We start from the raw sequence: 12,804 nt of genomic DNA, 5'->3' as shown, positions 1-12,804 counted from the left end.
GAACACTCGATGCTGTTTGGCTAATTTTTTTTTACCAACGGAGGCACGAGAGCTCACCTCTCCCCCGGCCTCCCCCTACCCTTCTCTATCATTAGCGGTTGTAATTTCATCAGCAGTTTCGGCACATTCACAATAGAAAAGCGGCGCTTTCACGTTATGGTATTACAACTGTGAAATTACAAACAAAAAATACACATTCTGAGACATGAACTGAAATGAATTGTGAATTTTATTAACATTAAATCGTCCTCCTCCCATTTTCACCTCAAAATTATGGGGAAGCTGTGCCTCCCCGACGAGCCGCTACTGACATCTGCAAGACATTTTTTAGAGTGTTTCCTCATCTGCAATACATCTATAGGACGTTTCCTATTAGATGTCAAATAGACGTTTAGAAAATGTCTTTAAGATGTTTATCTTAAACATCCTAAATACGTCTAGCAGATGTTTGTACACAGCTGATGCTTTCCAGATGAAACGATCTTTCACAGACATCTTGCAGACGTATGTGTGCTATCTGGGATGACACTCTAAAGCAAATATATTGTATAAAATAGTACTTTTCTAATTGAAGTTAGCTTTTCATCTCTACTTTTGGAGTTGAATGAAATTAGAATATTTAAAATTGGTATTTCTTTCACTTTGTCCACCACCTTGGATCTTTTTCACTGATTTTGTCACAATGCAGGCAGCTCACTCTAGCTATCATGTGCATTTTGATGATCACAGAAATCACATGGACTGGTTCAGTTAACATAGTGTGTAGTTAAAGACAATCTTGTTTCTTATTTCAGTACAAAATGCAGTTAATTAACCTTTTTTTTTTTTTTTTGCAGTCAGAGGTTTTCGTTAAACCACGTTCAGCTGCAGACAGTTTCACTGGTAATAGGCGGCTTCATATTTCAGAGAGAAGAAGTGACTCCGGTGTGACATTAAAACTGTCCCCTGCGCGCACGACTACGTTCAGATTTAATTGGTTCTGTTGTCGACGCTCGCTCTTAGTCACGCTGTGAACTCTGCGTGTGCTTGTGCGTTTATAAGACATTAGCTTAGAAATATTATCTCACTGTCTGTGTTGTTAATGGCTGCTGTAGAACGTGTCACTCAGATGAATGAGTCATTAGGAGTTTATATTCGAATGTTGTAACTCATAATCATGACTTGAATATAAATATGAGCTGATTTTATCAGAAGCACTTGGTAGGAGTTTCCTCAGCCTGTGTGTGACAGTTTAACAGGGTGTTTTCTGTAGGTCTGTTCACAGCACATGACCTGACTGACATGTGGAAAGGTACAGTGAAGTGTACGAGGTGTTACTAACAGGCCGACTGCTGGAGTTACAGGAAGTACAGAGAGCCAATTAGAGCATTCATACCAACAGATCTCTCTCACGCAGACTCACACCTTCTCAGTCTTTCCTGTGAAGACATTAGCCCTGCTCCAAACCCTGGCCTGCCTTCTTAGGTATTATGCTGCTTTCTAAGATGCCTAATTTTGGCCAAAAGTTAAAGCAGCGTTGCATACAGGTATATACTTAAAGTAGAAGACAATCCCAGAATGCTCAGTAAAATCATTCAGTCCTGAAAAATATGGTTCAAAATCTAATTCACAATGTTAGTGTTTCTGTGTGCCATGTTTGCGAGTTTTGCCGAGTTAGTAAGAGTGGGTTTGTTGACTTTTATCTCTTTATTAGAAACTAGAGAATGGTTATTGGTGAACGATAGGATAGGATCAGTACATGTTGCAGATTGGACTCAAACCTGCATCAACCATATTAGTACCATGGCTTAATGTGCAAGGAACTTAATGTCCCTTTCAGAAGTGAATTGAGAATGCTTTTTAAATTTCAATCTGAATCCTGAATTAGAATTTGAGATAATTTAGTAAACAGGAACTACACTTCATTTGAATTTCACTTCAAGGAAGTGAAATTAAAATGATTAGAAAAATCTAATAAATTCATGTAGTCCCATTAAGTAATTACTTAGAAAAATTAACTCTTGTCAAGAAAAACGTTAAGGTTGCACGTTTTATGGGTCTTGCAGATTTATAGATCATTGTGGGAAGAATTTTATTACCCAGAGATGCCATTAAAGTCATCATGAAATAAATAAGATCTATTTATTTTACAAATCCATGTTGTTGGTTTTATTGCAAATGATTCATCTGTTGTTGTTGTTTTTTTTCATGGTTTTCCAGTGAAAAACAGACCTCTCTCTGTACTTCTCCCATCTTTTAGTCCATTTAAACACATCCCTGCAAGATCGCTTTTATTTGTCTCTGTTTTTAAAAGTAAAACACCAACATTGTAAAATTTAGTTAACAAATACTACATAGAACCATTTTTTTTTTACCGATAATCTGTTACACTTGTCTTTATGCCATAATACAGAAGATTAGTTCTGTTGCCAATTCAGTTTCATTTCGACTTTAACTGTTGAACTTTCTTGGATTTCTGTAAATTCCATATCCAAATTCAAATTGTGAACACTCATTTAGACTACAGTGCCATTAGTTTAGCAACATACTAACTCCAAGCTCAGTTGAAGTCAACAGGTGCTTATTGAAATTATAGATGTTTAGAACGAAGCTTTCTTTTTCACAGAATACTCTTTTATTCCTGCATTTACTTTGCCTCTTTGTTGGTCTCACTTTAGAGTTGAGACTTCTTAAATTGGCTTTGTTGACGAACTTAAAGTTTACTTTGCTGTATCACAGACATATAAATGTTTCTGTATTTAAAACCCACTTACAATGTCAAGACACTGATCGGCAAAGCAGATCGAATGATCGGAATGGGGAATCACTCTGGTGCTATGGATCTGACACACATACACATCTCACACATGATTGTGTTAGCAGAAGTAATGGGAAATCAATAAATACTGACTCCCTTAAATGCACAGGATTAATACTATTAGAAGTCAGTACACAGCAGTACAGCGCACACACACACACACACTCCTTGCCCATAAACCGCTAGTCCATTAGCCTTATCTTTTGGTCACATTAATGAAAGCTCTTTACCCGCAATGTACAGTGGCGTAACCCTGGCAACCACACCACAAAAATCTGCCCACCTATGCCTGACTATAACCATAGAAACCACACACCCTTCACTCACATTACTCCTGTAACCATGGTAACCACATGTAAACCACTGTATGATTGGTTCAAGAAATATGGTATTCCTTGAAGCACTTTGAAATAGCATGTAAATCATGTACATTTCATGTATCATGGAAATGTCATTCTAGAAACCAATAGTATTAGAATGGTACCTTGCCCAATTTGAATGTAGGACTTTCTGTGGGTAAAAGTTTTTGTTTCTGTGTTTTAGGGATGCCATATTGTGCTTTTTGGAAAAAAGGGGTTATTTTTAATGGTAAAAACTTAAATAAATTTGTTAACAGCTAATGAGTCATTTAATTCATTAGTAATCATTAATCAAGGTAGCAATATACTATTTACTAGTACTTTACAATATAGTAGTTTCATAAACTTGTTAAATGTTAAAAATGTCTTGTACTGTATGTAGGAATTAACATGAACTTTCATTTATAATTTTATAAAATAAGTAGGCTGTTAGTTGTTGATTGCTAATGCATTAACAACCCTTATTTTAAAGTGCTTAATTTAGTTAATTTAGCTCAGAAACTCACTTTTTGGCTAATGTGATCCTGATCGGGATGAAAGCATTAAAATTTTTGTGCGATTTTACATTTTCCTTGAATTTTACGTTTACATTTTAGTCAGCAGCTCACAAATGAACCTAAAGCTGCAATGAATGAGGCATTTTTATTTCATTGAATGAGACTAATTCTACGACGTGACACCTGTAATCTGTTTATACAAGTCTATCCAATATTTGAATATGATTAAAAAGTAGTGACCAATAGTGTGCAGGCATTGTACATAATCAAGCAGTTGTGACGTGCGAGAAAGTGGGATCTACGAAGAGCAGTCAAAGCAATGCAAATACACTGAAATGTATGAGGCCTTTATAGAGAGCACGTCAATAGGAAAGACAAAGCCAAAAGCCGGATATTTTAGGCAATTTAGAGTTCCCGTCTGGTTGTATATTCAGGTGTGTGTGTCCATTGAGCATTGTATACTTGATAGTTCCATGGTCCGGGGGTTTCCTGCTGACTTTAGTCCAGTAATGGTGAGAGCAGGGCAGCTATATTTTCTCTGCTCTCTCTCAGTCTCTCAGACACTTCAGGAAGAAGCATTTATGGAAGTATTTGTGGAAATTTCACCTCTCTTGCTCCTACAGCTCGTATTGTCCCCCAGAGGACATATAAGTATCTATACTAATGTGAGAGTAATTCAATGGAGGGAATTTTCGGTTGTAATCATTGAATTCTTTCAAATGTAATTACATTTTCTAGTCAGGGTTTTTTTAGAAAAAATTTTTTACTGCCGCTTGCATCATTATTGCTCATAGTAAGTATTAAATTTGAAGGCGTCTATGATGTTTGTGCTACAAACATGAAGGATACTTCAAATTGTGCAGCTTGTTGAGAAAAGGTTCACTAATTTCTTAGTCACTTGGGAGTTTAATACACACAAAACAGCGTGGCTCAAAGGGTATTACTCTTACAGAAACATACTTTGGCAGTATGCCTTTGTGCGTTTTTAGAATGCACATCATATTAGAATGATTTCTAAAGGATCATATGACACTGAAGACTAGAGTAATGGCTGATGAAAATGCAGCTTTGCCATCGCAAGAATATATTACATTATAAAATCTATTAAAATAGAATTTATTTGAATTGTAAACATTTCACAATATTGCTGTATTTTTTACTGTCATTTGTTACATTATTATCAAATGAATGCAGCCTTAGTGAGCATAAGTGACTTCTTTCAAAAACATAAAAAGACAAAAAAAATCTTAATAATTCCAAACTTTTGACCATTAGTGTTTGTAGGTCTATGTGTGGATAAAAAATGGTCTCTGTGGGTTTGTAAATTTTTTTTTGTTTTTTTCACGCTATTTATTGTGGTGAATGTACTGGGGTTTATTGTGTTTCTTTGATTGTTTCCAACAGTCTATAGAGTCTGCATATTCACATTTTTTGCTGTCTGTGGTTTTAAAAAACACGCATGCTCGAAGATGCAAACTCATCCTGAACCTGTTTTTGATTTACTTAAAGTGAGTTATTCCTGCAAGTGTTTCCGCAATACACAGATCAGAAACACATACGTAAACATTCTTCTGTCTTCAAAGGTGAAGTCTGACTGTCTCATGGGAGCTGAACCGCACTGCCTCCATTGGTGCTGAAATCAATCATAACTGTTTATCCACACACATACAGGTCCCTGTGATGCTGTGTGTGAGTGTGCAAAGGCCTTTTGAGCCATTTACAAGACAGATCCCACACAAGCCTAAACTGCACCTCTGGACCTCAACCATCTGTGTATGTGTGTGTGTGTGTGTGTGTGTGTATTTATGTCAAGGTCATTCTTTGATGTGACTTGAACTCAAGGCTCAATGGGCCACAAGAGCCATTCCTCACACACTGCCTGAAGAGTTTATGCTCCCGTATGTTTCAAATTAGCAGCACATCTGACAAAAAAACACAACACCGTCATTTAAACAGATACTCACTATAACCTTCAAACCCCTTTAAAAATGTTTTCCTTTTGTGTCAACGAACATCGATCCCCTTTAGGCGGAGTAACTCGACTCTCTGAAAGTCAGATGCTGAGTTAAATGCCTTATTAAAAAGAAGTGGTGTGATTCAGAGTGCTGTACAGTGTAGAACCACAATTAAAGCATTGACAGCTCTAACATTACTAAGAGTTAATGACTTGACTTAATGGTTTATTGAAGCTGTCAGTACTGAAATACAACTTGCATGTGTAAACGTAAGGGAGGCAAAGTAAGAAAATGAACTTACAAAAAAAGTATGTGTATTGTAATGTTTTCTAAAGCGATCCCTTATGCTCACCATGGCTTCATTTATTAGATAAAAAATACAGTAAAAACTGTAAAATTTTTAAATATTATTACAATTTGAATGAACTCTTCTCAATTTTAATATAAAATATAACTTATTGCTGTGATGGCAAAGCTGAATTTTCAGCAGCTATTAATTCAGTCTTCAGTGTTACATGATCCTTCAGAAATCATTATAATAATATGCTGATTTGCTGCAAAAAAAAAATTTAACAAATGATTTGTAACCGTATATATACATATTCTATAATGTAAAAGCTGCTTGAACAATATAAATAATCAAACAGTCCATAGTAACAGTCCATATAGTGTGTGTGTGTGTGTGTGTGTGTGTGAGTGAGAGAGAGAGAGAGCTGGTCTACATTGTAAAATTGTTTGCCACGGTCTTGGCGCCTGTTTTTTTTTTGGTCACCTCACTCAGCAGAACTGTTAGCTATCAGGACTTTATGCCTGTTCTCAATTTCCAGTTAGCAAAAATACACACATGTGCAGCTTTCACTGAGATGTGTATCTGTTTGTGTTTAAGTGTGTATCAGTGGCATTATTCCCATACAGTAATGTCTGCACATATTGTTTAACTCAGAGACCCGTCAGCTGTAAATTGCAGAGTTTAGAGGTGGACAGTATAACCAATATATGTTTGTAAGAATATCAAACTTTTATATCAGGGTATTGGGTGTGTGTGTCTGAATTTTTGAATATTTGTTTATATTGAAATAACTTTGTTGTAGGATTTTATAATATGCTTTCTGTTGTTTCCTGTATCCACATTTTAAAATGACACTGAATATTGGCCAACTGATAAATGACCAATTTTGACATATTTACATATAATATTTATGATATAGCCAATAACCTGTAACCTGGTATAGAAAAAGTGTACTGTTTCAAATGAGGAAAAAACAAGACTTCTAATCTATCAGCCTGTCAGACTGATGCCAGTAATTAAAAAAGAAACAATGATGTTATAGATCATTACTGATATGGTTATTTTTGTTTTTATACTTTCATGTTTATCTTCCTCACAAGGTGTTGAGTGCACAGCAGCATTTGTGACAATCTTTCCATTTGTGCACTTATAGTAAGCACTGAACTGCCCAAAATAATGTGGTCTATCCATTTCAACAGGAAGGCATGGTTACCACGGCGATAGTGATTCTTATATGCTCTAATGGCGTCTGGAGGTCTTTTAAAGTACATTAAAACCGATGTTATCATCACAATTCCTGACAACACATGCACACTGCTCTCAAAACAAATTATGACCCGTGATGAGACCATATGTCTCCAAATCTCCTTTCACATGCTAGAAGCTGTTTACATATTGATATTAGATGCCGCATTATATGCTCAGGCAGAACATTCATTCCTTTTATAAAGAGATCTGTCAGAGAGAAAGGTTTTATCTGCTCATATCTATCTTTTTGTGTATCAGTGGTTTTAAAAGCTTTGCTGTATGACTGTACGCAGAGACTTTGCATCCTCCAGATGAACCATTTCAGTAATGACTCCAGCAGATCATAAGAGTCATTATAATCAGACTTCTCCCTCTATGCACCGGGCGAATGCTAGATGAGGCTGTGAAAGGATGAATGCAATATGAGGCTTTGAGAGGGTGATTTCTAAATGAGGCTGTGAGAGGATGAATGTTGGATGAGGCTATGAGAGAAAGTGAAAGCTAGATGAGGCTGTGAGAGGAAGAACTCTAAATGAGGCTGTGAGAGGGTGAATGCTAGATGAGGCTGTGAGAGGATGAATGTCAGATGAGGCTATGAGAGGAAGAATGTAGGATGAATTCTAGATGAGACTGAGGATAAATGTCAGATGAGGCTGTGAGAGGGTGAAGGTCAGATGAGACTGAGAGGAAGAATTCTAGATTAGACTGTGAGGGGTGAACATCAGGCTGTGAGAGAAAGAAATCTAGATGACTCTGAAAAAATGTCAGATAAAGTTGTTAGAGGAATAGTTCTAGATGAGGCTGTGAGAGGATGAGTGCCAGATGAGGCTGGGAGAGGACAAATGTCAGATGAGGCTGTGAGAGAGTGAATGTCAGATGTTGTATTACAATGAGTTGGACCCTTAATCATATCAATGATGAATTTACAGTGAAGTGCACTTTTGATTGTGACGCACTTTCTTGACCACAAAATGCCAGCCCTTATTGAGAGCTGGAGAAAAATAATGGGGTAAATTAACAATAAATGCCCACTTAAACTGTGTTTTTCAAAAGCATGTGTGTTTACCTGTGAAAAGTCCATTTAAATGGGTCTGGTTTCATCCCTTCTCACTCCCAACTCTCTTTTCTGTTCATTTAAAGTAATAAAAGAGAAGTTATTACTATGTTGTCATTTTCATTCATGGTTGGTTGTGTATTGATTATTTTGACCTGATTCTGGTGCTTTGAGCTCACAGCTGTTAGATGAAAATGCCAGGAGAATGTGGAACACTGTTGAAAGTGCTGATCTTTAAAAGGATACGCCATCCTAAATGAAAATTCTATCATTTGCTCACCCTTATGTTGTTCCAAACCTGCATGACTTTCTTCAGTAGAACACAAAAGAAGATAGTTTGAGAAATGTCTCCGTGTTTTTGTCCATACAATAATAGTTCTACTATAAAAGCCGATTGCCCTCGAGTTCAGAAATAGATCACATGTATTATGGTAATGTTTGTCAACTAGTTATATGGGCAGACACACATGAGGAATGTTGCATTTTCATAATTGATTAGATTTTCTGCAGTTATAATTATTTTATAGTCATCTGCCAGATTTGAAGTATTGAATGGACTGTTGAGTGTTATTTTGTGGGTTTGTAGAGTAACATCTTTAACAGGTCACACAAACTTTTCTACTCAAACATGACTGCTAAATAAGCTCCTCTATGTGTCATGAGTGAATGTGGGTGTAATTCCGGTGAGTCTCTGCCTGATCTGAGAGTTATGCCACTGTTTTAAATGGCTCCAGCTGTTGGCAGTGAAAAAAGCAATCTCATGGTGGGGTCAAAGGGACATCCTGTCCGGCTTATACCATATATACGTATATATACGCATTCGCCCTGGGGAAAAAAAAAAAGAACAAATGTGTTTAAGTCAGTGCAGCTGACAATGGAAACATAATTTCGCACAGGTAATGTTACTGCTGCGTCAGCACGTACATGCACACTCACACTGGCTTTCTTTGTTCATCTGGGCATTGTAATGCATTTAGATGTTGCAAGGTTATTCTTTTAGCCTTTCCGGAAACATTACAGCAGTTCTTCATTGATTCTCATATTGGATTAAATGGCTCCATGGTGTTGATGTAGTTGTGTATTTTTGATGAGTTTGTATTGACTGGTGTATGTTTTAGATCAGGTCTAAGTGTTTCAATGCCAAGAGAAAGAGTTCAGTTGGGGTTTTAGAGCGAATGTTTGACCTATGTATTTTTATGTGTCAGTGGCGGCGCTGCTGAATCTGCACCGCCATGGCAAATGTGAAAAATTATATTTCTGTTGAGAGTTTGCAGTCTGAAATGTGATGAGATACAAAGACCTGGGTGCTGCGAAATAATGTTAAGCATTGCTGGACTCAAAAACAACTATATAATGTGACTAGTATAGTCTGACTCACAAACAAATGACTCTTACAGACCAGTTGTTTTAAGAAATTGGACTAAAAGGCTCTCACGTTATAGCTGATTTGTATCAGTCAAATGAATCCTTCACTAAAATGACTGTCAAAGCAAACACTGAATTAACAACATGCTTTGAACCGCAAGTCTTGTTCTTTCAGTCGAAATGAAGGAAATGATACATGTACGAAAAGTTTCATTCATTAAAAAAGTGACATGTACTGATTGTTACTTTGACATTTTTGTTAAAGATTTATCTATCTATCCATCTACACACCCACACACACACCCACATATATATATATATATATACACACCCACATATATACATATTATACAACAGTTCTTTCTGGTCCTCGAATCTGATTAGCTGAGAGGAGTGTGATATTCTAGTGATAACAACTCCACCATTTTACCGTTTGTATCACTCCGCTTGCGGTATTTCTCCCAACGAGTGTCATGGCGGAGGCCAAATCCACTATAATTTTATAAATAATACTGTTTTGTGTCACGTAAGGTAGTTTTAAGAGTTTTTAGGCACGAATGTACTTGTTTAGACTTCAAATATGCAGTTTGTTAATAAAAAATAACGTCTATTCAAAAATTTGCTTCCACGTTTTCGGAGATCTGAGCTCCAGGGCGTCAGCGCTCATGAACCCACTGAGAGCAGCCTCAACCCCGCTAGATCTTCTGGAATTTTTCAGTAGCCCCTCACTGCAGAACAAAGATCCAGGGGGCGGGGTTGGATCCACATCTTATGGGGTGGAGATGGGTGGGTTTAGGGATCAGGGGGTGGAGACGGGTAGGTTTTGGTATATGTAAGGTGGGAGGAGTTGGATCTGGATCCAACCTCACCCCCTGGATCTTGTGTTCTGCAGTGAGGACCATCTCGAATTTGCCGCTGGCTCTGATGTCTTTATAGGGCAGGGATCCTCAAATCTGGCCCACGAGATCCATTTTCCTGCAGAGTTTAGCTCTAACCCTAATCAAACACACCTGTGCATACTAATCAGTGTCTTCAGGATCATTAGAAAATCACAGGTAGGTGAGTTTGATCAGGGTTGGAGCTAAACTCTGCAGCACATTGGCCCTCCAGGGCAAGATTTGAGGAACCCTGCTGTAGGGGTTAAACATGAGATATAATTTGTTTTGGGTCAATCTAACGGGCAGTCTTTGGTCTCATTAATTTAATATTTGTTCCAGAGGAAGTAGCTTTGGCTGAGGGTAAAATCTCATATTATATTTTATGTAACTTTAATGCTGTATGTCAGAGCGCTGATTTTGTCCTTTTGACTGAATTGCCTAGCAACTTTTATGATGGCTGTTGTTGTTGTTTTAGTCAATATTATTATTCAATAAATAATATTTTATATAAATAATAGTAGTATTTAATTATAGTATTTAGTATTGAGAAATGGTGTGTGTTCGTGATGGTGATTTTTAGAGATGCACCGATCGTTTGGCGAGGGATCGGAATCGGCCGATTTTCCTCATGATTGGCCCGGATCGGTGAGCGGTCGGTCAGTCTCACTTATTTCCGATTTCGAGCCAATCCGTTTTGTTACCAGCGGCACAGGCAATAACATCAGCCACGCATTCTCACTCTCATCTCTCCGACAACGCCTTCTCTCTCACACACGTCTCATTCGCTCCGGTTAAATAGTGCTTGTATTGCGCATTATAGTCATTCCCGCAGGTTTCACCCTTATACCAAACGCGCGCGCACCACCACTGATCTATATTAGTGGAGCACACAATCCGCGCTCAGTCTCAAACAGCTTGTGAGCCACAAATACCAAAATGAGTGGCTAACTGCTAAAACGTTCAAATACATACAAAATTGTCAAAATGCCCGTCTTAGCGAGTATCCAGTTTTGGAACTTTAAATAGTTGAGAAGGAGAACGCATGTTGTGTAACAGTATATTGGGTCCGTGGATAAACTCTTAAAGGGACCACAGTCCAATATTCCTGCTGCTGTCTGTCATGTTAATCAAAGAACAAAAGACAAAGAAAATCATTTTCTGCTCTTGACTGAATACGTTTTATAACTTTAATAGTAAGCATTAATCTGTATTTAATTTTTACAATGAAGACTACAGAAATTAAAATAATCAAATGTAAAATAACACTGGATGTGTTATTTTACATTTGATTACTTTAATTTCTGTAGTATTTCTTAACTGAATAAAAACTTACTTAACCTAAAAAAACTTGTTTTCATAGCTTTATTCTATTGCATTTATTTGTGCTGTTGTTTGCAATTTTTTTATTTGTTCTTATTTTATTACTGACTTTTTTATTGTGTTTTTTTTATGAAAAATAAAACTTTGCGTTGAAGAAAAGTAGATTTTTGTTTGTATATACTGTCAATTTTAGTTCTAAGAAAGAAAATCGGCAAAAATCGGTATCAGCAGATCACACTAACGAAAAATCGGAAATCGGAGTCGGCCAAGAAAATTGCAATCGGTGCATCTCTAGTGATTTTAATTACATTATTACAAGAGACTGTTTTTGTGAGTGAGTCAGCAGTAAAGATTTTGAAAGAGACTGAAACAGGGTTGTAAACAAGTAAGTTATTTTTACTTTCAACAACAGCTTGTAAGATGCAGCCAACGAATGCAGTGAGCAGTGCCATCATCGGAAATCACCCTTAACAGATGAAAAGATAATACAACAAAGATATCGCTTTCATCAGCAGACATTCAAACTAATGTTTTATTGTGAATATGAGATCGAGCTGAAGAGTGAATGCTGTATCAGATGCAGGTAATCACACTCGCTCAATCCATCTCTCTCTCATAATACTCTACATAATACAGTGAGCTTTTAATACAGTAATACAAAAAGCTTTCAATGAAGCAGCTCAACGTTCCTTCGTTACTAGCTCTAAAGTGACATTTTCGAATTAGTAACAGTTTGGGCTCAGCTGTTAAACTATAAAACTGAGATTTGTATCTGTGGTGTAAAATAGTAGTTTGCACAAAAGAGGGTTTTTAAAGACACACTGTTGTTATTTCTTATGATGTTCTTTCTTATGTAACTGTTGTATAAACGCAATATCACACTTGTAGCACTGCGATATGGCTGTATATCGGCACGCTGTGATTAACTACAGCACTCGTGGCCTCATGCCTATGGCAGAATCACAGCCATGCCGATATACAGCCATAACGCACTGCTACTCATGATATTGCTCATATATATATATATATATATATATATATA

General features: G+C 36.9%; 1 protein-coding gene across 1 annotated transcript in view; it reads left to right on the top strand.

Moving 5' to 3' along the window:
- The window catches only part of LOC107557790 (partitioning defective 3 homolog), an 83,874-nt gene that overhangs the window by 65,077 nt on the left and 5,993 nt on the right, over nucleotides 1-12,804 (top strand). The gene's annotated exons all lie outside the window — the stretch shown is intronic.

Source organism: Sinocyclocheilus grahami, unplaced genomic scaffold (assembly GCF_001515645.1).
Source record: "Sinocyclocheilus grahami isolate Dianchi unplaced genomic scaffold, SAMN03320097.WGS_v1.1 scaffold620.1, whole genome shotgun sequence".
Taxonomy (NCBI): Eukaryota; Metazoa; Chordata; class Actinopteri; order Cypriniformes; family Cyprinidae; genus Sinocyclocheilus; species Sinocyclocheilus grahami.
This window is presented reverse-complemented; position numbering and strand designations above follow the sequence as displayed.